Source organism: Primulina huaijiensis, chromosome 17, assembly GCF_012295235.1.
Source record: "Primulina huaijiensis isolate GDHJ02 chromosome 17, ASM1229523v2, whole genome shotgun sequence".
NCBI classification, from domain to species: Eukaryota; Viridiplantae; Streptophyta; class Magnoliopsida; order Lamiales; family Gesneriaceae; genus Primulina; species Primulina huaijiensis.
The window spans coordinates 11,217,202-11,237,567 of NC_133322.1; the positions used below are offsets into that span (position 1 = coordinate 11,217,202).

The 20,366-nt window shown below is 35.4% G+C and overlaps 1 long non-coding RNA gene and 1 other non-coding gene across 2 annotated transcripts in view; both read right to left on the reverse strand.

The window, feature by feature from the left end:
* Nucleotides 1-4,978: 4,978 nt before the first annotated feature.
* LOC140962558 (uncharacterized) overlaps nucleotides 4,979-20,366 on the reverse strand; it is a 59,044-nt gene continuing 43,656 nt past the window's right edge. The window contains exon 2 of the long non-coding RNA XR_012172576.1: nucleotides 4,979-5,569. This is a non-coding gene — a long non-coding RNA (uncharacterized lncRNA). The remainder of the gene's footprint in view (nucleotides 5,570-20,366) is intronic.
* Nucleotides 13,673-13,779, reverse strand: LOC140963694 (small nucleolar RNA R71). The gene has a single exon (XR_012172739.1). It is a non-coding gene; the product is annotated as a small nucleolar RNA R71 (small nucleolar RNA).

A 20,366-nucleotide genomic window follows, 5' to 3' on the forward strand; every position in this document is an offset into this window, starting at 1 on the left:
AAAACTTTGCAGCTAAAAAAAAAAGGTTTATTCTTGGTAAAATATCCTATCTTATTTTCAATGAGAGTGAAATTTTTATCCAACTCCATGAGTGGAAACATCCATTTATAAAATATTTTAACCCGAGAGAATATAGAGTTGAGGCTTTTATTTTAATATTCTTGATATTATACATGTTTTGAGGATAGTCAATTTAAATATATTATTCTATAAATTTTTAGAATATATATATCTACTTATATTAAAGCGTGAAGTTGAGTAAAATGGTCAGTTTAGGTCCTGTGATAGGTGAACGCCTGGACACGTGTAACATAACTTCCTAAATAGCTAAACACTTGTACCACATTTTGCTATCCACCGCAACAAAAAAACACTTGTGGGCCCGGTTGAAAAGGCCAAGGTCATTATCTACTCCAATTCTTTCATTTCCTTCTTCTGACGTTCTCTTCACTTGTTCACGTTTTCTTCCGCTTCATTTCTTCCCCGCAGTGTTCTCTTCTTGGGATTGGAAAGCTTATACTGGGTTAGCAACAAGGATTCGAGCCTCCCTTGTGCAATCTCAGCCTGATAAGGTGTATACTGAGTGTACCACCCTGGATTCTCCATTATATTTAATGGCGGAGCCACATGCATGTATATCCAGGCTTTAGTTCGGGTGATCTATTTTTTTAAAAAAAAACTTTAAATGTAAATTTTGTATAATTTGGGAATAATATGATATTAACCCGGTTAGATCAATTTAAAATATTAAAAAATTTTAGAGTTTAAAATTATAACCCGGACAGAGCCATATTTCTGGCTCCGCCACTGATCTCAAGATTACGGGGGAACATAAGTATTATAATATCCCATTACAATATATGATTTAAAAATATTGTTTTTAGATGCCAAATTTGTCATGTGTTCAAGCATATGTGCCTCTGTCAAGACTATATCAAAAATAGGAAACACTATCTTATCAACTCGAATAGATTTAGGCACAGTTGCATCAATTAGTGAATCAAGACTATTGAACCCCACATATTCAGCCATTTTTGGTTGTTTCTCCGGCGTGGCGTAGCTATGGCGGTGGGGTAAGGTGGCGCTCGGCTTCAGGGACTCAACAGAAATGGATCGGGTGCTCGTGTAATGCACCTAACTCCTCGGATTCGAATCAGAAAACCTGAAAACATTGCTGCCACCTGGAACACTGCTCGGAGATAACGAGGAAACGTACTTGGAGGATTTGTACATTGATACTGGTCTTCTTGATTCGCCGCCGCGTGGCTGCTTGGATTTTTAAACCAGGCGTTTGAAAATGGCATGGGTAACCAGTTTACAGCACCATTTTTTAATGCAGATTCCTCAAAATGGAAAAATGAATGCAACACCCCAATAAGGGATAAAGGGAAGATAAAGAGAAAAATGAACCCCAAAGATAGCTTCGCTTCGAGCTGTGTTCTTGTTCTAACAGTGTCTCTTTTCTCTTGCAATATGATATGAAGAAAGTTTTCCTTTTTATAGTTTTTTTTAAATTATTATTATTATTTTAATAATGTTGTTAGACTTAATTTAGTTGTGGTGATGAGACTTAAAACCAGTAGGTCGTGATAACTTTAATCAGAAGACAACATAAAAGCAGAAGCCCTCGTATAGCGTTAACGAAGCAGCACTATTCGAGTACTTATCAGCTTAGAAAACCAGAAGCAGAACACAGCTTTTAAAAGTAGAACTTAGCTTAAACAGAAGTAACTTAATGTCTTTTGTTTGAATTTTTACAGTCATAAATGTTACTGTTACTTTACTTAGTACTAGTATTAATTGCACCATTAATGCTGTACAAAGACATTTAATTCTCCTTACTCATTTTAGTACGAAACAATATTGATTGTTTTGAAGCTTTCTGCAGGACCCGTTTTAGGTATTAAAGCTGATCTTACTCAGGAGTCGCAGAAGCCGTTATTTATTATAGACGTTGGACTCAAGTTTTCTATATATATATGAAGTTCAACCCTATATAGAAAAATGCTATCATCTTTATCTACACAATGATTATTCCAACGTGAGTTTGAGCTATCATCAACTACTACTTATCTTCTAGCTCAACATACAGAAAAGCGCACACGCCTTATTATCAGTATCCAATCTTCTGAGATCATATTGTGCTGACTGTTTCGTAATCTCTTCAAGCTAAACACTTTATTGTATCTTATTGAGAAGAGTTTGTAAACTGAAAAAGAGTCTTTTCCAGAACTTTGTTGTATTCATTTACATTGTGTTGAGATACTAAGAGTTTCAATAGGCAAAGGAGAAGCCCTACTGAAGTGGGTGTGTACAAGTGTTGTACTGTAATAATCAAAGTCTTTTAGTGATACCTTCTGGAAACAGAAGAAGGGGAGACGTAGAAGATTTTATCTTCGAACTTCCAGAACAACTACCGTTCTACTGCCTACTATTTTATTGTATTTCACTATACTCCATCAGATCGTTTCCGCACTTATTATTGTGATCTGCTGGATTTACATTCTAACAAGATAATATATAATATCTAACATGATTCAAGCACCCTTTGCAAAAACTTCCAACAAAAGAAAGAGTTTATTCAACCCCCCCTCTAAAATCTATATCGATCCCAAACAAGTGGTATCAGAGCATATTTTTCTTGTTCTAAATATTTACAACAGATATGGCACACTTCAGCATAGTTTCCATGTTCTCAAATGAAGATTTCGATGACTGGAAGATCCGGATGCAAGCTCATCTTGCAGCTCAAGACGATGACATGTGGTTTGTCATCACAGATGGTCCATTGAAGATCTTAAAGCCTAACACTGCTATTGCTGTTACTGAGGGGGCACCTCAGATGGTTGAGAAGCAAAGAGGAGAATGGACAAGTGAAGACATAAAGAAATCTAATCTTGACAATGTTGCGGAAGACATCCGGCATTGTTTAACAATTATTTGCAAACAATTAAGCCTCGTATCAAATTAAACCAGTCTTTTTCATAAAATCAAGAATGTCTTTACAATGACACTGAATTGGAAATTACATCAAAGTATTTTGAAGCGGAAACAAAAGATAAACAGAAACCCTTGTGTCTTGATCTTGATCATCGATTCACCAACCCCAGAAAGCTTCCTGCTACTCTTCATTTATTTGCTCTTCATTTTTATCTGAAATTTGTAAGGGGTGAGTGTTTTGGGAAACACTCAGCAAGTGGGAGTCGATCGATTTCCAATGATACATATAGAGAACTTAGTTTTCTTAAAACTTTTCTTTAACAAACTTTCAAAACCTTTACTCTTATTATAACATAAAAGAAGCGAACGTAAAACAGAAGTAAACAGATGGTTCAGAATCATTTAGGAGGAAACCAGATCATTTTGGAACAATTCACAGACAGACACAACACTGTTACTCATCTCATTTCCATGGTCAAATTGTCCCCAAAATGTTAGTCCTCTAAGGGGTGAGGCCAGAACTCGGTTTTATACCCACCGATGGGGGCCAGACAGAAATGGTTTTATACCCACCATTGGGAACTAGACAGAATCACAATTCTCGTCCCATTTCAATTTGAATCGTAACAGTGTAACTAAGAATTCAGACTTATCAGACAGAACGTATCAGAATTTTCAGATATCAGAGTTTCAAACGGATTCAGCGGAATCAAAGAATTTCGAAACATAGAAGAAAACACATAATCGATCGAAATTTTAAAAGACGGACGTCATGCTTTTTCGAAAATGAAGATACACATACATGCATGTCATAACTTATATATTCAAGTTTTAAAGTACAAACGAATATACATAGCAAAAACCCACTTACCAAAATTCAATGTGTAGTTCGAAAGTAGCCGAGCTTGGACGTATGAAACTTGATCAGATGATGACCGAATTTTGGCAGCACTTTACCTACATTTATGACGTCAATCCAGCAGCACTTTGACGTATCTTCTAAGCACTAGGACTGCACGAAGCTTCTCCTTGCCTTGACCGAAATTTTGAGAAGTTTTGTGGAGAGGAGTAGCCGAAATTTTAGAGGCTTTTAGGTGTGCTTTTCCATCAGCCCTTGAGTGTTATTTATAGAGCAATTTTTAGTCTTTTGAGCTCCCATGGCCGAAATCTTGAGCTCCAATAATGGTCTTGAATGTGCTCATAATGGTGGTCAAAGGAAATCCAAGCACAAAAGGTCTTTTCCTGCATCATTAATGTGTCCTGGTCTCTCAGCTTCTCCCGTAGCTCCTTCATGGATTATCTCAACGGTCATTTCTTGCATACTTAATTTGTCCTAACCTTTAGCTCATCCCTTAGCTTCTTCTTTGGTTATCTCAAAGGTTGTTTCTTGCATAATAAGTTTGTCCAATTCCTTGGCTCACCTTTTAGCTTCCTTTTTGGTCTTGTTAGGACAAGCTTGGTTGAGTTGAAAGATCGAGTTCTTGAGCTAGGGTTTTACATTTCAGTGACAATACTTCAATGGATGCGGTTATTTGCAAATCGGCTTCATGTTGAGTTAATCTCCGAGGTTTGAAGCTACTTCCTCGAGTTATGTTAGCTGAAAATCTAAGTTCATATTTAAGTTTATAGTTGTAATGAATGTTTTTGAGCTTAGATTAAGCTAAATTTTAAGTTTGTATTTCTTACATTATTCGCTTCGGATCGAAATTTCCGGGTTCTCACACAGAGTGAATGCAGATTACTAGATGATGAAGTCTGAAAATCAGAAGCTATCGGTTCTGGTAAATGCATGGAACAAGTCTTCTGTTTCATTAGAGAAGATGCAAGAATTGTAGAAGCAATCTGGAGACAGCAGTGGTTGAGGATTCAACAATAGTGAAAGCACCTCTGAAACTAGTACTAAGCCAGAAATTGATACAAGCAAGTGGAAATACATTCGTTTTGTTAAATCCAGTGTGGTATATGAACCAGTAGTGCCAACTGTTCGAGTTGAAATGATTGTAAATTAGACGAACAGAAGGAAGCATTATGGTCTGGGTTATGTTTTTTTTTTTAATGAAATTGCTTCCATTAAATAAGGTAAAAATAGAGTACAGGTACAAATACACTGAGCATTCCCAGGTAAAATCCAACAAACAACATCAAATCTAAACTAACCTAATGCAACACAACTAATACATTAACCACAAAGTCATAGTCTAACTTGACTAATAACTACAAATCTATTACAGTAACCGCATTTGGGATGCACCGAAATATGAGTATCTTGATTTTCTTTATTGTAGCCGCAACATCCGGCTTTTCACTTTCGAAGATTGCTCTGTTCCTAGCATTCCAAACATGATAAACCGTACCTGCGAGAGCCATACATCTCATTATGTTAAGGACATAATTCCCACGGTATGCCCCTCGAAAAGCTCTAAGAACAGCAGCTGCTGATCCCATTTGTTTCTTCATATCCAACCAGTTGCGGACTTCATCCCATATGTTCTTCAAAATGCAGCAAGAGAAAAATAGATGTGCACTGGATTCTAGAACCGCTTTACAAAACGCACAAGATTCATCTTGAAGAGGACCAAGTCTATCCCGAGTGAGTAGCTTGGTGTGTGCAAATAGCCATAGAATAAACCTGTTGAACCGTGTGCCCTTTTTATTGCTTAAAAAGTACTAGAAAATTTTTTTTCCACTCACTATTTCGGCCATATACATATATTACATAAAAATATTTTTAAAAAATATTTTACCCCTCAAAATAAAACATCAACCAACTAGTATTTTAAAAATCAAGTGAAATGGTCATAAAATGATATCGTCAAATGTTTTACCAAACCTAAAAAGCAATAAATTTAAAAAGTATAGTCATACTAAACATCTCAAAATCTCTCAAAAACATAAATAAATAGTCTCAAAATCTTTAACGTGAATCATGAAACATAAATCATAAATGCGGAAAAATGTAGAAGCGCTGGTCCTCGGGTTGTGTGCACCGACAGTCCAGCAGAATAAACCATCAAGACCTCCAGTAATATTACCATCATCATTACCTGCATCCATCACACCTAGTGAGTTTAAAGACTCAACACATCATAATCTTTGTAACAAATAATACGTATAAAACCACATGCAATAGTCAAAATACTTTTACGTAAAGATAACATTTTAATGACATGCAAACATAAACCTTAATCTTTTTCTTTTTTCCTCAACATAACATAACATAAAATATTTTATCATGATCATAACATTTTTCTTTTCTTTTGTTGAATTCAGATCGTTAATTGTGACTTTCCTCAATCCTCAAAAAGTCGATGGATCCTTCTACATGTAACCACAGTACTGGGCGGCGGGGGACATCAGCGACACTCTCACCGGTCAACTAAGCCCTGGCCTATCCTCATCGAATGGAAATACGATCGTCGGGCTCCCTCTGAGGCCTTCTCCCTTACATGGGCTCCCTCTGGGGCCTTTTCCCTCACGATATCCCCATTCTTATCCTCATATCCTCAATGGTGTCATTGGAAATACGATCGTCGGGCTCCCACTGGGACCATAACCCTCACGATATCTCCAACAAAACATCATAATAGTCACAATTACTTCATGAAACGTCCTGTCCTTTTTATTGCTTTAAAATTACCAGGAAAATTTTTTTTTCTTTTCTTTTCTTTTCGACCACTCACTTAAACTCCATGAAAATATTTTAATAAAATATTTTACCCTTTTAAAATAAAATACCAACCATATAGCATTTTTAGAAATCAATGAAATAGTCATAACATAAAATCGTCCCATGTTTATCAAACCCTAAAGCAATAAGTTTGAAAAGTGTAGCCCCTACTAAACTTCTCAAAAATATCTCAGAACATAATTAAATAATCTTAAAATCTTTAACGTAAAACATGAGTCAAAAACAATAGTTCAGAACAATAGAAGCGCTGGTCCTCGGGTTCTGTGCTCCTTCAGTCCAGTCAGATCATCCGTCAAGACCTCCCTCAAACTCACCTACATCCATCACACCTAGTGAGTCTAAAGACTCAACACACCATAATCTTTATAACAAATAATACGTATAAAATCACATGCAACAGTGAAAATACTTTTAGGTAAAATAACATTTCATGACATGCATAAATAAATCTTAATCTTTTCACTTTTTCATTATCATGACATAAAACATTTAACATAATCATAAACATTTTCCTTTTCCCTTTTCCTTTTCCTTTTCCTTTTCTTGTGTTGAATTCAAATCGTTAATTGTGACTTTCCTGATCATGATCATAAGAGTCGATGGATCCATCTACATGTAACCACAGTACTGGGCGGCGGGGGACACCAGCAACACTCTCACCGGTCAACTGGGCCGTGGCCTATCATTATTCGAATAGAAATACGATCGTCGGGGTTCCCTCTAGGACCTCTTCCCATAAATGGGCTCTCTCTGGGGCCTTTTCCCCTCACGATATTCCCATTCTTACCGTTACCACAAATCTGTTACCACATAACCGTTACCACATATTCGAAATGATGAAATTACGATCGTTGGGCTCCCACTGGGACCATAACTCTCACGACATCTCTAACATTATCGAATTAGTGACAATTACTTCACTTCTTTCAACATTTATATTCTCATCACTTTATAAAAAAAATCATGCATAACATAACATTTTGTTTTCGAAACCAAGTATGCAACATGTCTTTTAAAAGTCTTCTATAAATCATAAAATCCATTGGACACTTAAAAAAAATCATAACTTAATCCTGAACATTTCATAAACAATTAAAAATAGTCATAATACCATAAAAATAGCATTTAGGGCACTGCCATGACGTTTACTAATATCTAGGTGTAAAAAGACTGTTTTACCCCTAGACGTAAAATTCCTCTAATTTGACTTTTTCTTCAATTCATTGACTCTAACATGTCCCAAATAATTATTTAAGCCTAAATTAATTTTCCCATAATTTAATTTAGCTTAAATATTAGACTTTTTCATTTATCATTAATTAATTGTTTTGACGGTGTTTTAATCACGAAAAATCCTAAACTTTAATATAAAATTCCTAAATTCTAAATTTAGTCTTTTTATATTATTTTAGCCCTTATGAACTAGGACTCGACCCCCGTGAGCCGTTTTCCAATTTTTCCTAGTTAAAAACCCTAGTTTGACACCTAAACTTCAACCCCGAGCCAACTTCCGATTTTCACGAGATACCCCCAAACCATGTTGAACCAAAACTTGACCAACATCCTAAATTAACCTACTGGACCCTTAAACCACTAAGGAGCCAACCCAAACAACCAAAACGAGCCCCCTTCCCCTAACCTATAAGCTGGCCGAGAGTTTCACTTTCTGTCGACTCTAGCTTTGTGCACTTATGAACCTAGCCGTCCACCCAATACCCAAACCAACCCCCAGTGCACCTTCTTAGGACCCTAATGAGTCTCCCTAGCCTAGTCCCTGAGCCCTGGACCGAACCCTCACCCCTGCACACGCTGCGCAAGTCTGCGCATGCATGTGCCCTTTCTCGGGGAGGAGACCTTGCTTGCAAGGACTCCTCCCAGCCCTCTTAATCCGAGTCCTAGCTTGGCTAGGACTCTCCCCTAGACCCAACCAGACCCTAGGCCAGCCCTGAACCCAAGCCCAGGCCTAGCCAACCCCTTATCCCATGAACCCGATCGCCCCAAGCCCCTGACAGCAAGGTAAGAAACGATTCATGCATGGCTTCACTCCTTCGACTTTTGTGGTGATTTAGGCATGTGTGTGTGACTCTAATGCATTGAAAAACCTCTCATGATCTTACCTTAGGTCATGGCAGCCCCTTAATCAAACAATATTCAATTTATTTGAATAAAAAACCATGTTTCTTCATGCATACATGCAATATTACGAAAATTCTGAAAAATAAATCATGTTCTTCATGCATCCAATAATTCAAACCATAATATGATATGATGGATGAGAAAATGAGATGTATGGCTTGTCTTTACGTTATTTACGCTCGAAAAACCGTTGACGACGAAGAACGGGACGAGGAGACGAAGACTAAGAAGTTTCTCTCAATTTTTCTTTGCTTCCTTCGTGTGGTGTGTGTGCCGTGTGGTCTGAATTGGGTGGGGAGAGTTTTTTCTTTTCAGAATATGTGGGGTGTGTGGCCGTGACTTGTGTAGGGTTTTGGTGGGGATTAAAAACTTTTAAATAGCTAATTTAATTGCTAATAAAGCTAGGCCTATTAAGCCACTTAAATTAGGCCCATTAGTCTCAAATAGGATTTATTTAAATCATAAAAGTGGTTTGATAAAAAAAGGTTGGTGAATTTAATAGCCGGGTTACTTAAAACTTAGCATTTTAGTTGAAAAACCAACACCGATAAAATTTACGTCACAGCGTACAAAATCACCTCAAAACCCCCATATTTTCAAAAATACTAAAAAGCAACACTCATATTTTAAATAATTTAAAATAATTATTTAATAAAAACATTTTACGTTTTTCAGCCTTCGGTCCCCGTTCCTCGATCGTCCCTTGAATAATTCCTTAAAAATACAATTTTATGCATGATGACAATAAAAATCTCATTTAGCATATAAACAAGTATGTCACATAATTAATTAGCAATTAAATCAGTTAGTCACTCGTTTTCCATTATTTCCTAGATTCGCATGTAGTTGGTTTACGTCGTCTTAATTTTGGACCTTACACTTCACTTCCTTCAACGTTTTACATTTTCATGACTTCATAAAATTATGCATAACATAACCTTTTCCTTTTTGAAACCAAGCATGCAACATGTCTTTTAAATGTCTTTGTTAGACTTAAATTGTGGCGATGAGAATCAAAACCAGCAGGTCATTAATTAAAATCAGTAGGCAATATAAAAGCAGAAGTCTTCATCTCACTAAACCAGAAGCAGAGCTAAGCTTCAACGGGTTAGAAAACCAGAAGCAGAACTTAGTCTGAACTAGAGTATCTTAACTTTTTTGTGCAAACAGACTAGTCTTAAATGTTACCATTACTTTACCGAGCACTAGCATTAATTGCACCATTAATGCTGTACGAAGTTATTTATTACGTCTTACCAGTTTTAGTATGAAAACAAGACTGACTGTGTCAAAGCTTTCTACAGGACCCTTTTCAGGTATTAAAGCTGATTTTATCAGAAGTCTAAGAAGCAATTTTGTTTATAGACGTTGGAATCAATACTTCTATAAATACACAAGATCAACGACGTTTATACGTTACCCCACCTGAACTCAACAACGAACACATTGTATACAAATGTCGATTTGAGCACTCACAACTACTTATCTTATTCAAGCTCAATATACAGAAAAGTAGCACACGCTTCATAGCATATATCTGATCTGTTGAGATCATCTTGTGCTGCTGTTTCTCACACTCTCCAAGCTATTCATATAACATACCGTACTTTTTACTATTTAAAATTTGCGGAAGAATTAAAAATTTTCTTAAATACGAAGGTGAACCATCAATTTGGTTAACCACTCGTTGTTCAACCAAACTATTTGAGATAAAAGATCACCAATAAAAATTTTGTTAAGATAAACGCTTGTTTAAAACATCATAACCAAAACATCAAATAAAATTATATTAAGCATTGCATGAAAACTTCAAAACATGGCGGTCATCGGGTTTAGCCTCTCGCTCAGTCCAAGCCTGCTCCTTGGTCACCACCCCTAGTCTCTTCGAAATCATCCTCACCTTCTTCGATCAAGTCTAGTAAGTCTAAAGGCTCAACACGTATAAACTAGAAGTAACGAGTAATACATAATAAAACCACATGCAACTTTAAAATAGAGCGTACATACTGAAACTGAACATACATCAAAACTTGAACGTACGTACATACATAGACGTGCCATCAACGTAGAACCTTTCATAAACATGATTGCTTCGTACATACATGGGCATACATAACATAATTTTTCGTAGAGGCATGTTTCAAATCAAGTGACCCATAACATAATCGCCTGATCAGACTAAACCACAGTACTGGGCTGACAGGGACGAATCCACTGCCACTTACATGAGATCCCCATTCATGCTTTAACGGGTGGATTGGTCCCCGTTCATTCTTTAACGCTTTCCACTCCTGATCTAAACCCGTTCATGCTTTAACGGGGTGGGTTGGTCCCTGGTCATACTTTACCGCTTTCCAACCCCATACATAATTTGGTCACAAGACATTTAGCATATCTCAAAAACTTGAAAAATATTTTCTTTGCACGTCGAACATACTTACTTGGCGTTGAGGGATTCGTTGGGTCTCGCTTGAGGCCACTGATGCAACATACTAACGTGAATTTCAACACTTAACTTGCATAACTTAGACGTAGGTACTCGAGCTTACCACCGAAGTGCATAAATATCTTATGAAACGTCTGCTTAATCGTTTTCTTAAAACGTGCTAGATTTTTTTTTTAAACCTCTCTATCGCCGGCCGAACCACAAAAATTACATGCATAAAACATTTTGGAACCATTCTAAAATAAAACGACCAACTATATATTTGAGAAATACAGCCCATACTATATTCTCTCGAAAATCACTCAAACCATAAATAAAATGTCGTAAAATATTTTAAACATAACTTGAAATCATAAATCATAACTAGTGCGGAAAAACTAGCGCCGGTCCTCGGGTTATGTGTGATAAACATAAAAATTGTACATTAATTAAATGTTTTATAATATAATTATATAGTTTTTGTTTTATTAAATGTTTAAATATTATATGTTTTATAATAAATTGTATAAAATATAAGTTGTTGTGTAATTACAAGTTTTTACTATTTTTTACAGGTTCGATAAAACAAGAATAAACTTGACGTTGCAAATGGGATTAAGATGATTCTTAGACCTGTAGAAAGTTGATTATAATATCTACAATATTGTTGACAAGCATGAGATAAAAATCCTCCCACAATTGGGATCAAATTAAGCAACAAATAAAGTTACCAAAGGAGGGGCAGTTTTACCATGCTCTAGTATTTTGACCATATCTCTCAAATTACTTGGTCAAATGGTTTGAAAAAAATACCACAACTAGACAACTCAATTATCCACATGTTTCTTTTTATGTGAAGAAGCAAATTCGGAGAAGAAGATTTTCAAAAGTGATGTGTAATATAATATAATATCTTGGAACACCAATGAAGACTTATGTGTAAAAAAATAATATTTTATTTGTGGTTGTCTCCCCAAATTTGGCTATAAATAGGGGTGCATTGTAATGTATTGAGATATCCCTCATTCTATGAACAAACCTTTGAGTTCATAATATTTCTCTCTATATTTTTCCTTTATTTCTTCATTTCAATACAATTAGCATGTTAATTTCATATTCAAAGTGTAAAACTCTTGGCATGATAATAAGGTTATTAAAAGGTAAGAATCTATGTTTTATATTATTTAATCATTATGTATTGTTTATGTTATATTTATTTCTTTAAGCATTTTTATACCCTACTTATAAGTGGGAGTTTTGATTTATTGTTGCTATATGTTACACTAAATTTTTGGAACCATTTTAATGTTAGTTTTGTATTACCAACCATTTAAAGTGGATGTCTTGATTTATTATATATGAATATATCATAGTATTAATTTATTGGTACCATTTAAATGTTTGTTTGGTTTTACCAACCATTTAAATTGTGAACCTTAATTTAGTGTTTACAAATATATATAGCACAATAAATACTTGACCACATTTATAAATTTTGGTATATATTATATACTTATAAGATAATAATTTATAAAATAATATAAACATGATTATTTAATATATTGGAACCATTTTATTAAGTGGATTTAAATATTGTTCGTTAATGTTAACTTTATTAAAATACCAAGAGTGGATCCTTTAATCTCAACTACTTAAATTAAAATTTGAACAATTAAAATTTACCCATTAAAGATTCAATCAATTAAAATTAAAAAGGAACAAAAAAAAACAAAAAGACATTGTAGTGGACTTGTAATTACCTTAGATTCCATGTGGATACGATATCGGACTCACCGAATTATACTACTTGTGGACAACCTCCTCTTGGGAGTGCAACAATCAAAGTGACAACAAGTTTTTGGCGCCGTTGCCGGAGAAGTATAATTTACTTTCAAGTCTATTTAATTTTGTTTATAGTTTATTTTTCTTTATTTGAATTTTTATTGCTTTTGTGTGTTTTTATTCTTTTGCATTTGCATTTGAATAAGCATTATTTGGTCACGTACACTTAGTGGTCGTCTCATTCGAAATAACCCTTTATTTTCACAAAACATGGAGGAAGAACTCATCCAAGAAAATGAAGATGAAATCCAATCTCAACATGATCATGATAGACGAAGAACACTTAGAGATCACATGAATCCTACACGAACTAGTGCACCTTCATGTCTAGTTTTTCCCCCTGATGCATCTCGTTTCAATTTTAAGCCTGATATTATCCAACTTTCACCCAACTTTCACCCAACTTTCATGGTTTAGATTCTGAAAATCCATACATGCATTTACGAGAGTTTGAAGAAGTGTGCAATACATATGATGATCTAAATTGTAGCATGAACACCATTCGACTTAAGCTTTTTCCTTTTTCTTTAAAAGATAAAGCTAAAACTTAGCTACAAAATCTTAGATCGGGATCCATTCGAACATGGGATGAATTGCAACAACAATTTTTGAAAAAGTTTTTTCCATCTCATAGAACAAATTCTTTCAAAAGTCAAATCACCACTTTCACTCAAAAACAAGGAGAAACTTTTTATCAGTGTTGGGATAGATATAAAGAATTGCTTAATCTTTGTCCACATCATGATTTTGAAATTTGGAGAGTTGTTTCTCAATTTTATAAAGGCTTAACACCTAAAGATAGGCAAATGATTGAATTTATGTGTAATGGAACATTTGAAGATAAAGATCCAAATGAGGCAATTGAGTATCTCGATTCATTAGCTGAAAATGCTCAAAATTGGGACACTATAGGTACAATCGAACCATCAAACAAGATTCAATCTCCTACATCTGGTGGAGGTATGTACACTCTCAAAGATGAACATGATCTTCAAGCTAGATTTACCTCTTTGGCAAGAAAAGTTGAGGCACTTGAATTGAAAAAGAATGGTCAATTAAAATCTGTTCAAGAAATTGCATGTCACATCTGTAATACAAGTGATCATTCTACAAAAGATTGTCCAATTTTGCCTTCTTTTAAAGAATTTCTCCATGAACAAGCCAATTTTTTAAACAATCTCAAAAGGCCAAATTTTGAACCATTTTCTCAAAGTTACAATCCAGGTTGGCGAAATCATCCAAATTTTAGTTGGAGGAATGATAATGATGCACAATTTTCACAACCACATTTCCAAAATCAACAAAATTTTCAAAATTATGCACCTTATGTTCCTCCACCTAAAAGGAATTTGGAAGATATATTGAATTCGTTCATTGCAAAGCAAGAGTCTATCAATACTCAAACTGCTCAAACCATGACAGATTTGAAAGATACTGTAATGCCCCGAAAATTTTAAGAGTCCACGCAAACCACATGCATGCAATAATTAAATTCTCTTGTATTTTGATTAAATGTTTTAGTTGCATTAATTAATTATGTTGTGCATAATTGCATGTTTAAAATATATTTTTCTACATGATTGGATTAAAAGGTTTTTTTAAAGGATTATTCAAGTGACGATCGAGGAACGGGGACCGAAGGCTGAAAAACGTAAAATGTTTTTATTAAATAATTTTTTTTAATTATTTAAAATATGGTTGATGCTTTTTAGTATTTTTGAAAATAAAGGGTTTTTAGGTGATTTTATACGCCAGGACGTAAATTTTATCGGTGTTGGTTTTTCAAAAAAAAATGCGAGCTTTTTGGCAACCCGGCTAATAAATTTATAAATTTATTTAAACAAAAAACTTTGTTAATATTTTATTAAATCCTAATTGAGACTAATGGGCTTAATTTGATTGGTTTAATAGGCCTAAAGCCTAATTAGCTATTTAATTAGTGTATTTAATATATTAAAGCACCTAAACCCTACACCTTGCATCCAACCACACGGCCACACACTTCACAAATTCTGAAATTCTTCCCAACCCATGTCACGGCACACACAAATTTTTATGAAGGGAAAAGCATCAATTTTTCAAGGGAAACATCAAGCCATCGTCCCTTCGTCGCCGTTCTTCAATCGTCAACGGTTTTTCGTGCGTTTAAAACGCAAAGGCACGCCATATTCTTTCCTTCAAACATCTATCACACCATAATATTTATTTGAACATGTTTTGATAGAAAACAAGGCACACAACTTGATATTTTCGTAACTATGCCTACATGTGTATTAAACTCTCGATTTGTGGTTCCAAATTCATGTTTTTATTTTGTTTAAGGGGCTGCCATGGATAGGGTATTATTATGGAGTGGGTAATAGCTAAAAACATGATAAATAATAAAGAAAACAAAGCTAGAACCGTAGGATAGGAAAACCAAGAAGAACCGAGAGTTTGTGTTGTCTTCATGGGTTCGGTTTTGATGCATGGGGCTTAGGGGCTCGACCCAGTCTTGAGGAGGGATAGTTTGGGACGTGGCTAGGTCCTAGGAAGAGTCCTAGCATGGCTAGGACTCGTGTACCAGGCTAGGGAAGAGTCCACGCTGCTTAGGACTCTTCCCGTAGGGAGATGGTGCTGGCCGAGAGATTTCAGAGGGTGGCTCATTATGGGTCTGGGCTAGGTGGCCTGGACGGTGGCCAAGGATGGTCCAAGGAAGGTTAGGAAGGGCTGGGCTCGGTGGTGGCCTGGGTAAGAAGCTCCACGAAAGAAATAACAGCAGTGGCGTGAAGGAGGCTTGGGCGCTGCTGTCTTCTGCTGCTACAGGTGGTTCGCTACATGGGTTAAGGGCTTGGGTTGGTCTGGGCTCGGGTCTGGGGCTGGTCTAGGGTCAGTAGAGGTCATGGGTGGTCAGTGGTTAGATGGCTGGAAGTGTCCTAAGGCAACTAGGAGCCCTAGACATACAAGGAAGCACACTCACACACACATGCAGAAACATGGGTCGGGTTCCAGCAAGTTTTGGTCGGGCCAGGGCTGGTTTTTTGGGCTGGGCTTGCACAGTATGGTCCCTAGATGGGTTGGCTAGGTTTTGGCTCAAGGTGGCTTGGGCGTGGCTCGAGTAAATCGGGAGATGGCTCGGGTTGTTTGACAATGTGTCAATATTTCGAATTTAAAGGCAAAAATTGAATCCATTGGTCCACGGGGGTGGCTCATGACTTGGAAGGGTAGAATAAATAATAAAAATGCTATGTTTAAAATTTGGGATCAAAATAACGAGTTTTGGACTTAATCGGGATTTAATAGCCGCACGGAACGTTAATTAACGAGTTAATTGAAAGATTAATTTAAAAGTCCTCGATTTAGGCTAAATAAAAATATGAGAAAATTCATGTAAGCTTAAATAATTATTTGGGACATGTTAGAGTCATGAAATCAAGAAAAAATTCAAAATCGTAAAATGTCAAGTCCAGGGGTAAAACGGTCTTTTTGCACCTAAAAATTAGTAAACGTCATGACAGTGCCCTAAATGCTATTTTTATGATATTATGATTATTTTTAAATGTTTATGAAATGTTCATGATTAATTTATGATTTTTAAATGTCTAAAGGATTTTTATGATTAAAGGAAGACATTTAAAATACATGTTGCATGCTTGGTTTCAAAAATGGAAAAGGTAAATATTATTCATGATTTTTATAAAGTGATGTGAATGAAAAATGTTGAAGGAGGTGAAGTGATTGTGACTAATTCGTTAATAATGGCGATGTCGTGAGGGTGATGGTCCCAGTGGGAGCCCGACGATCGTGTTTCCATTATTGCGAATATGAGGTTATGAGGTTTGAGGAAGAATGAGAATATCGTGAGGGGAGAAGGCCCCAGAGGGAGCCCATTTATGGGAGAAGGCCCCAGAAGGAGCCCCGACGATCGTATTTATATTCGATGATGTTAGGCCAAGGCTCAGTTGACCGGTGAGAGCGTCGCTGGTGTCCCCGCCGCCCAGTACTGTGGTTTTATGTAGATGGATCCATCGATCATGTCATGTCATGTGAGGAAAGTCACAATTAACGATCTGAATTCAACAAAGGAAAAGGAAAAGGAAAAATGTTTATGATCAAGTTAAAAGATTTTATGTTATGTCATGTTGAGGAAAAAGGGAAAAGTTAAGGTTTATGTTTGCACGTCATGAAAATGTTTTTATTTAAAGTTCATGCATCATAAAAAAGTTTACGAAAATGTTCATGTTTGAAGTTTATGCATCTTCATGAAAATGATATTTTAAGTACAACTATTTTTCACTGTTGTTTGTGGTTTTATATGTATTATTTGTTATAAAGATTATGGTGTGTTGAGTCTTTAGACTCATTAGGTGTGATGGATGCAGGTTATCATGATAATGGTAATGGAGGTCTTGATGGTTGATCCGACTGGACTGAAGGTGCACATGAACCGAGGACCGACGCTAGTTTCCGCATATATGTTATGATTTATGTTAAAGGATTTTATGAGTTTTATCATGATTATGAGTGGTTTTTGAGAGGTTATAGTATGGGCTATACTTTTCAAATGTTATTTTTAGATTTAGAAAAATGTTAGTTGGTTGTTTATTTTAAAATGATGTCAAAAATATTTTATGAAATTTTATGGTTCGGCTGAATGCTATGTGAGGTTTTTTTTAAAAAAAGTTTCTAGTACTCTTAAGCGATAAAAAGGGCAGACGTTTCAGATACTCTTGCTAAATTTGCATCTGCACTTAATGTTCATGAAAAAGGTAAATTTCCTTCATAATCTCTGCCTAATCCCAAGGATCATCATTCACAAACATGAACTTCTGGAACTCAACCGGTGGATCAGGTAAAATCTGTTATTACCCTTCGAAGTGGTAAGGTTGTGGAAAAATCCATTCTTGAAGCTTGTGAAGATGATGATAAATCAACTCCAAAGGGTAAGGAAGTGGAACCCATAACTTGCGAAGAGGAGGTTCAACAGACAGTGTCACCACCATTCCCTCATGCATTGAAAATACAAAAAAATCAAATTTGAATTCTGATATATATGATATTTTTAAACAAGTAAAAGTTAATATTCTTTATTAGATGCAATAAAACAGGTACTATCATATGCCAAATTTTTGAAAGACTTGTGCACTGTGAAAAGAAAATTGAATGTGAAAAAGAAATAATTTTTTGCCGACGAGTAAGTGCAATCATTCAAAATAATAATGCTTTGAAATACAAAGACCCTGGTTGTCCTACTATTTCTTGGATTATTGGATAACGAAAGATTAAAAAAGCCTTGCTTGACCTTGGAGCTAGTGTGAATTTACTTCCATATTCAGTTTATCAAGAACTCAATCTAGGCGAGTTAAAACCTACTTCGGTAACACTTTTACTTGCTGATAGATCTGTTAAAGTGCCAAGAGGTATGGTAGAAGACGTGTTGGTCCAAGTTGATAACTTTGTAGATCCTGTCGATTTCTTTGTTTTAGATACACAACCTATCGAAGCTTGTAATGCAATTCCTGTAATTTTAGGTCGTCCATTTTTAGCAACTTCTGATGCTCTTATAAATTGCAGGAATGGAATAATGAAGTTGTCATTTGGTAAAATGACCTTGGAGCTTAATGTGTTTAATCTTTGTAAGCAACCACATGACAAAGGAGATGAAAATGAAGATGAAAATCTTATTGAAACTCTTGTGGAAGAAAACATTCAAGAAGGGAGTACTCGTGATCAATTAGATATTTGTTCAATCGAAACTGTTAAAGAAAATATTGAAATTGTTCTTGATGATTTTGTCAGGTATCACTCGTTACCAGGATCAGAGAAAGAATTTGATGCAAAATATGAGAACAAAGACGAACCACCCATATTGGAGTTAAAACCCTTGCCAGAATAATTGAAGTATTCATTTCTTTGAGAAGATGAAACATATCTGGTGATAATTTCTTTCAAACTAGCAAGTGATGAAGAAGGTAAATTAGTTGATATGCTTAAAAGACATAAAAATGCAATTGGTTGGACACTAAAAGATCTCAAGGGCATTAATCCACTAATTTGCACTCACAAAATTCACTTAGAAGAAAATGCAAAAACATCTCAACAACCACAAAGGAGATTAAATCCACACATGAAAGATGTTGTGAAAACTGAAGTTCTCAAACTACTTGATGTTGGGATTATCTACCCTATTTCTGATAGTAAGTGGGTAAGCCCAACACAAGTAGTTCCGAAAAAATCTGGCATCACAGTGATAAAAAATGAAAAAGGTGAATTGTTAACAAGTCGAGTCCCATCTAGTTGGCGGATGTGTATTGATTATAGAAAATTAAATGACGCCACTAGAAAAGATCATTTTCCATTACCATTTTTGGATCAAATTTTAGAAAGAGTAGCAGGTCATCCATACTACTGTTTTCTTGATGGATATTCAGGTTATTATCAAATTCCCATTGCACTCGAAGATCAAGATAAAACTACATTCACATGTCCTTTTGGAACATTTGCATTTAGAAGGATGCCATTTGGATTATGCAATGCCCCAGCAACATTTCAAAGATGTATGCTAAGCATTTTTTGCGACATGGTTGAAAATTGTTTGGAAATTTTCATGGATGATTTAACTGTCTTTGGGAATACATTTGATAATTGTCTTGAAAATTTGGAAAAAGTTTTAAAAAGATGCGAGGAAAAAGGTCTTATTTTAAATTGAGAAAAATGTCATTATATGATTAATTCTGGAATTGTTTTGAGACATGTTGTGTCATCTCATGGAATTGCAGTTGATAAAGTAAAAGTTGATGTCATTGCCGATTTACCCCCTACAAAAACCATTAAAGAAATTCGCTCATTTTTGAGACATGCTGGATTTTATAGGAGGTTTATAAAAGACTTTAGTTTAATCTCTAAACCCATTTGTAACCTCTTAACAAAAGACAGTGCATTTGAGTGGACTCAAGATTGTCAAAATGCTTTTGATAAAATCATTCGACATTTAACATCAGCTCCTATCATGCAACCTCCTGATTGGTCTTTACCCTTTGAAATCATGTGCGATGCGAGTGATTATGCAGTCGGTGCAGTATTGGGTCAAAGAAGAAACGGTAAGCCTTATGTGATATATTATGCAAGTAGAACTTTAAACCATGCTCAAATGAATTACTCCACAACTGAAAAAGAACTACTTGCTGTAATATTTGCATTAGATAAATTTCGTTCTTATTTGATTGGATCAACAACTATCGTGTTTACTGATCATTCTGCTATTAGATATTTGTTGACCAAACAGGATGCAAAGCCACGACTGATACGATGGATTTTGTTGCTCCAAGAATTTGACATTGTGATCAAAGATAAAAA